We start from the raw sequence: 7,465 nt of genomic DNA on the forward strand, positions 1-7,465 counted from the left end.
TAATTCTTATTTATCACACTTATTTTCTTTAATATGATGGCTATATAATATTAGAGATGTTCCAAATTTTCTACTAAAAGTTTCTATTTTTGTACTTCTATATGTTTTAAATTTTACTATTCAATTATAACAAAATGGTTTGACCCATTTGGTTTTAAATTTTGTATTTCATTACATCAATAATAAAAATATTTTTTGCTTACCACACTTACCTTTTGTATTTCATTACATCATTAATAAAAATAATTTTTGTTTAATAAAAATAAAATTTGTATTTCATAACATGGGTTGTTATTCAATTATAACAATAAGGCATATTTAAGTAGTCTTGACTTTTGCAAAACCACAATATATATTTAAAGTTGTAGGCATTGTGGAAGGGATGGTAAGTCTGAGAGTGAGAAGCAAAAGGGATTGATATAGGAAGGAGAGTGACAAGGGTTTGGTGAGTAGAGTTGATATTCTCAGAGAACAAAGTGCTCTCCAAGAACAACAAAATGAGGAAGATTCGATCCCCTCCTTCCTTACAAGTCTTGCTATTTATAGATGGAGGGACTCTAGTCTGAGCCAAAATTCTAGAGTATTCATTTGGTATTTGTTGGCTCGAGTTCCTAAGTTGATCCAAAGATGTTGATATGCATCAGCCTACAGAATGAGCTTCATTTGCTATTATGTTGGTCTACCCCCCTTACATAAGCCTGAGTTTGGAAGGAGTACAAATGCAAATATGTAGTGTAAAACCTTGTATTTTGTATTATTTTGTATGTATTTATGCTGTACATATTTGCATTTGTACTCTTTCCAAAACTGAGCCTAAGTAATTAACCTTAAATTATATACTTCCACACTGTACTTTAGGAATAGTGATATTTAGCTCTCTAAACTTTCGTCCATGATATATACCTACTTGAACTTTCAGATTCCAATACTTTGTCCCCTCCATGTGAAAAGGGTAAATTAAAGATTACCACCCTATACTGTGGAGGTGATGCCACTTATGTTGCATTTGGCATTCCTACTTATCTCCATTTTGCAATAAAAAGGAGATAAGTCCTTAAAATAAGAAATGCCAAATGCAGCCTTAGCCCTCTTAACTTTCATTTGCAACAAATACCCACCCTAAACTTTCAAATTACAATACTTTGCCCCGTTGTTATGATCAATTAACTTATTAAAAGATTCTCATGTGAGTTCTAAACTTTGCCTCTATCATTAGAAAGGGTAATTTAAAGATTGCCATGTTCTAAACTTTGCTCCTTTCATTTGCAATAAATATCCACCCTAATCTTTCAAATTTCAACACTTTGCCCTCTGTTGTTAGAATTTCATTAGGTAACTTTAGAAAAGATTCTCACATGATTTCATGTGTGTGTTTAAATATTTCTAAAACCCTAAACTTTCTTTTTGTCATTTTATAAAACCATTTTGCAAAAAGATGATAAAATAGAACAAAAATGGCAAATAAAAGAATAAGGAAATATAATAATAAATGAAGAAATAGAAGAACACACAACAAAATATAGAAAAACAGAAAATCATAGAAAACATCGCAAAAGAAGGAGAGTAAAATCCAAAAAAAAAAACAAAAAATTGCAAAAAATGAGACTATTTTGCAAAAAAGTGATAAAATACAACAAAAATGGAAAATAAAAGAAAAGTATAAATTCTAGATACTATAGAGAATACAAAAATAAATGAAGAAATAGAAGAATACAGAACAAAAAAAAAAAAAACAGAAAACCATAGAAAACATAACAAAGAAGGAGAGGATAACGAAAAAAAAAACTAAAAATTGCAAGAAAGAAAAAGACAAAAGACAAAATGCAATAAGGGATGTCATGCTTTAATGTGTTTATTTTCATTATTTTGACATTTTCTTCTCTCAATCCATTGAACTTCAATTGAGCATTTTAGTAATACCTTTACCATCAAACATGTTAGCTAAATAGGGTCAAAGTGTTGAAATTTGTTAAAATGAAAGTTTAGAGGGGTAAGTTTCACTACCCTAACCCAAAGTATAGGTTGTAGTCTGTAATTTACCCTTCAAAAAAAAAGCCACAAACTATGACCATTTTATTATGAGTTGGAAGAATAGCAATTCAACTGGATCTTAAAAGAAGCAAGAGTAGAAGGGGCATTTGTGCAAGATAAGCATGAAAGCCAGGAGATTACACTAAAGAAATTGATTCTTATCGGCTTGTGTTATTTTTTGATTCCTATATACCCACTTATATATGCATTAGTAAGTATGCACGTGGCAATTTTAGATGGTGATGATGATGATGATAGTAATAATACGTATCTAAATTTTGTATTTTATTTTTGGGCCGGTTTTAAATTTTATATTATCATTAAAAACAAGGCCTTAATAATTGTTTTTAAGGGTATTTTGAGTTTAGTCCCCCTCAGAATTCCTAATGTGTTCATAGAGTTCGGGTTAGTGTCAAGGGGGCGGGGGGAAGATTCCCAATTCATGGGGGGAAGGTGTGCATAAATACATTTGGGGAAACAATAAATTAAACCTGAGGTGGACTGAAAGATGTTCCCAAATTTTCTACAATTTATTATTTTCTTTTGTAATTTTTTTGTATTTATTTCCATTTTACAGTTTTATTATTTAACTTTGACATCGTGCGTCAGTCCATTTGACTTGGGTGGTTGAATTACTTACCCACCACCAAAATGGAAGAGTGGCATCATTTTTGGAATGGTTTTAGACATGGACTTTATTTTTCTAAGAGTATTGGATATAGATCTAATTGACATAATTTATTTGAAGAAAAAAAGATAGAATTTATTAATGAGAAAAAATATCTTAAATATAGGATTTAATAAAAGAGAATGAGAATTAATACCTTAAGTATAAGGCTTAATGAGAAGGGAATTGAATGAGGTAAAAATAAGTAGTTCAAAACTTCAAATTACATTTCCTACTCTTACAATTAAAGCTAATGGATATTTTAATCAAACAAAAGTTTCACACTCTTGTTCGTACTCTTAATAGTAGTAGAGATTTCCACACCAAGATTCTTGACAAATCACTAGGAGAATTTGGATAGTAACATTGTCCAATAGGGCTACAAATGGGTCTGATTCGACTAAGTTTGGCATACATTATGTTCATCATCACCATTTAAGCCTTTTTCCATGTATGGGGCCGGTTACATGAAAATGTTTTTATATAAATATGTTTATAATACATCAATTAAACTTATGCACATGTAATATATATATATATATTTTAATTTTTAAAAATATATAAAATTAAAAATTCTCATTTTTTTTTTACTTTTTCTATACTTTTTTTTTGAAAACCAAATTAGTTGCATATTTTTTTAGGTGTTTTTAAAAAGTTTCATAATTTGGAATATACACACAAATGTGCCAAGTATGCAATAATTATGGCATGCATGAAATATTTCAACCCAATAGTTCTTTTTTTTGGGGGGGGGGGAATTATCTAAAAAACCTTTCTTTACTTTACTAACAATGTCAAAAACTTCCCCAACTTTTGGGTTCCTCCACAGAACCCCCTTCCCGAAAAACTAGATGTGTTTTATCAGATGGAAAACAAAAGAATGTAAAATTGCTACTTTGGCCATCATATATAGTTTACTATTTAGTTGGGACCTGTAAGATGCACATGCTTTATTAAGTAAAATAGAAAAAAAAATGATTCTTTAATTTCACACAAAAATTACATCTACAATGATTGTACATATGTTCAAATACCCACCATTTTCCATATTAGATTAGAGGACTTCCATTATATAAATTTTGGTTTATTATTTATCCTTGATGCAATAAGGTATTTCCTTTACCACATGGCATGGTTCTGCCATTTGATAGATAACATGGAATTTCATGATAATCGACCTAACTTGTTAGTGTTTGCATAGAAGAATCCTATCAAGACTCTAGCGTTAAAGTGATAAATTGTACGTTTTATGAGATAAATATCAGCAGTTCAATACCAACCAATAGTATAATTTTTCTCCTCTGGATAATCTGCAGCCCATACGAACATTTTTTGGTCCAAATGGGTGTATCGCCTTAAATATAATACTAATGGTTCTTTGCAAAAATGTAAGGCTAGGTTGGTGGCTCAAGGATTCAATCAACAACCTGGGGTGGATGTTGGTGATACATTTTGCCCTGTTGTTAAATTCACCACTATTCAGGTTGTTCTTTGTGCTGCTCTCACTCGGCACTAGCCAATTAAACAACTAGATATCTCCAATGCCTTTTTACATGGAGATCGTGTGGAAGATGTTTACATGAAGCAACCCCAAGGCTTTATTGACGCTCAATTTCCTAATCATGTGTGTAAGTTAAGATGAGCCCTTTATGGCCTTAAATAAGCCCTAAGGGCCTGGTTTCACAAGCTTCGAACCAAATTACTTGACATAGGTTTCCTTTTAGGTCAGGCCAATTCGTCATTATTTTTATATTGACAAAATGATATTACTATTTATCGTTGATGACATTCTTGTTATTACGAGAAATTCTTTTACAATTCTTTCGCAGGTGATGGAGTCTCTAACATTAACATTAAAGATCTTGGCCCTCTTGTTATTACTTCTCCAGTTGCTTCCTCTTCTTCATTGTCTAAACTTGATGGCTCTTTGCTCTCAGACCCTCTGAATATAGGAGTGTAGTCGCGCTTTGAAGTATGCTATCCTCACTCGGCCTGAGATTTCCTTTATTGGCAACAAAGCTTGTCAATTCCTTCAACAACCTACTGATGTTCACCGATCGAAAGCTATGTTAAGCGTATCCTTTGATACTTGAAAGGAACTATTGACTTTGTACTTGAGTTTACTGCCTCCACTTCACTTTCCTTAACTGCATATTGCGATGCAGACCGGGTCGGCTGTCCAAATGATCGTAGATCTATTGGAGGGTATGTTGTATTCCTAGGTGACAATCTCATTTCTTGGTGTGTCAATAAATAGGTTACTATGGCACGCTTGAGCACTGAGGCTGAATTTCATGGACACCACTGCTGAAGTTGTTTGGTTGCAGACTCTGCTCTTTGGTTTTGGGTGTTTCTTCTCCTTCATCACCCATTATTTGGTGTGATAATATTGGTACAACCTATCTTGTAGCCAATTCCATCTATCGTGCTCGAACCAAACATATCAAAGTCAACTTTCACTTCATCAGAAATCGGATTGCTAGTGGACAATTGGCTATCCAACACATAAATTCCCAAGATCAAATTGCCAATGTCTTCACAAAAGGCTTAATGTGGTTTCTCGACCGTTAAGTTTGATGGGGTGTGTTAGCATAGAAGAATCCTATTAGGACTCTAGTTGTAAGTTGTATGAGATAAATATCAGGCTGTACAGATAGAGTCAAAGTCATAGTAGAACTGTGAAAGCATACTAGCATTAAGAAATCTCTCCTGTAGTCTATAAATACTAGATACTCAATAAACATTAGCACCAATCTCTTCTCCATTCAATACATTCTTATAGTTAGTTGCCACTTGGCCTCCCACCAAACCCCACCACACCATTTTTTCTAATGAAAAAAAAAACATTAATTATCCATTCACCACTATCAAAAACTCATGTCCATAATCCTATGTAAGATAAATTGTGAACTAACTGATTTTGTTCTATTTTTATATAATATTTACATGATCAAAAGACTTCATAATATGCATAACCCCCATCAATCAAAGGTTTATTCGTGTGCATTCAACCACCTGATTCTGTATGATATTAACACCCATTGCATCAGAATATGCCGTAGATTTCTTCCTTTTGCTTCTTGCATCCCCTCTAACACTACTCTCCAGTCTCCACTCAGATTTTGTGTTTCCCTAGTAGCTGCATGAATGATCATATTATTAGCATTTACAATAATATAAGCTATACTGTTGATAGTGATTTCTATCTCAAAGAGGATCAATGGATTGCCATTACCTTAATAAAATTTTAGACCCTTGAATCCCTTAAAAAGGAGGCATTTATCTTCTTCCCCTTCTTTATTATATAAGAGAAGCCCCAATTCCTAAAGGAAGAAATTTATTTAAAATTTTGAAAGATATAATATTTACCCTATGATCTAAGAGGCATAAAGAAGGATGTTTACCTGAAAACTTTGTAGAACTACACCAACAAAGTAATATAATTAATATGAAGTATGGCTTGTCTCTTAAAAATCTAAAAACTACAACACTGATCTAGCAATTCAAATGTAACATGAGAGGGATTTTTACTTGAAACTTTTGAGAAATGGACTAACCCAACAATTAAAATGACATAAAAAAAGATTTAATTATCTGAAAATTCAAGGCTACATCATTGACCCACCAATAATCTTAATAGCATAAAAGAGAAAAGTTTTACCTAAAAATTTCAAGGTAAAGTCGGCTTTATGAACTCCATGTCTAGACGAGATGTCTCCATTTTATTTCTTTTGGTTGCTTGATAACCAACTCAAGTGGAGATACTACATTGAAATAACTAATGAGTGATGAAAAAAAAGAGGACTAAAGCAATCTTGGAAGAGAATCTTAATCTTTAGCCTCCATAATTGAAATAATAAAGAGTTGAAATCAATCTCTCAAGAGCTATGTCGATGCTTCTTTTTCTTTTCACTCTTGAAATAGAATTTTAAATAACATTTGATAAGCAAAGTGAATGGATCAAACCAGTATGATTATAGTAATAGCAAAAGTAATAATAAGATGTAATCAAATTTTATTTATTAAAATCTGAACCCAATCTAACTTAAAAAAAAAGATGAAATCTGGATTTGGTCGAACTTAGGAGACTCTTGAATTTAATCCGACTCTCCTTCATTTTTTAAAGAATAAAAAATAAATAAAATTTAATTACTTTTTAACTTATACTTATATGAAATATTGAATTTATTATATAATTAAATACATTTATATAATATATTATATAGAATTGTATAATTTCATATTTATATATAATTATACATATGTCCAATATTATATATTCATTATATGCTCTACTTCATTTCTTAAAAAATAAATAATTAATTAATTATTTTTTTTAATTTTTATTTATATACCTAATAAATTAATATAAATATGAACTATTGAATTAATTGTTAATATGCACTTCTCCTATGTATGGCCACAGTCAATCCATTAGTAAATACCTATTCAGGTACCTCACCTAACAATTAAGTTTTCTAGGTTTATCAAAACATGCTTGACCAAGTGGTCTCGTGTTCAATTCTCATTGCCTCTATTATAATTAAGTAAATTTCAGAACGAAATACGAGTGCTGTTTGGTGAGGTCCTTGAATAGGTTTTTATTCTCTAACAGTGGTTAATGTTTTTGTAGAAGCTGGACAGTTTGTCTCTTCAAATATCTCTACAAGCCTCCTCTCTAGTACTCAAAAGCTGAGGGTGGAGAGAGGTGCAACTTTCTACTGCACAAAATACAATAACCTTTAATTTCACATATCATCACTAGCT

This window comes from Nelumbo nucifera, chromosome 7, assembly GCF_055504915.1.
Source record: "Nelumbo nucifera cultivar China Antique chromosome 7, China Antique-T2T, whole genome shotgun sequence".
Taxonomy (NCBI): domain Eukaryota; kingdom Viridiplantae; phylum Streptophyta; class Magnoliopsida; order Proteales; family Nelumbonaceae; genus Nelumbo; species Nelumbo nucifera.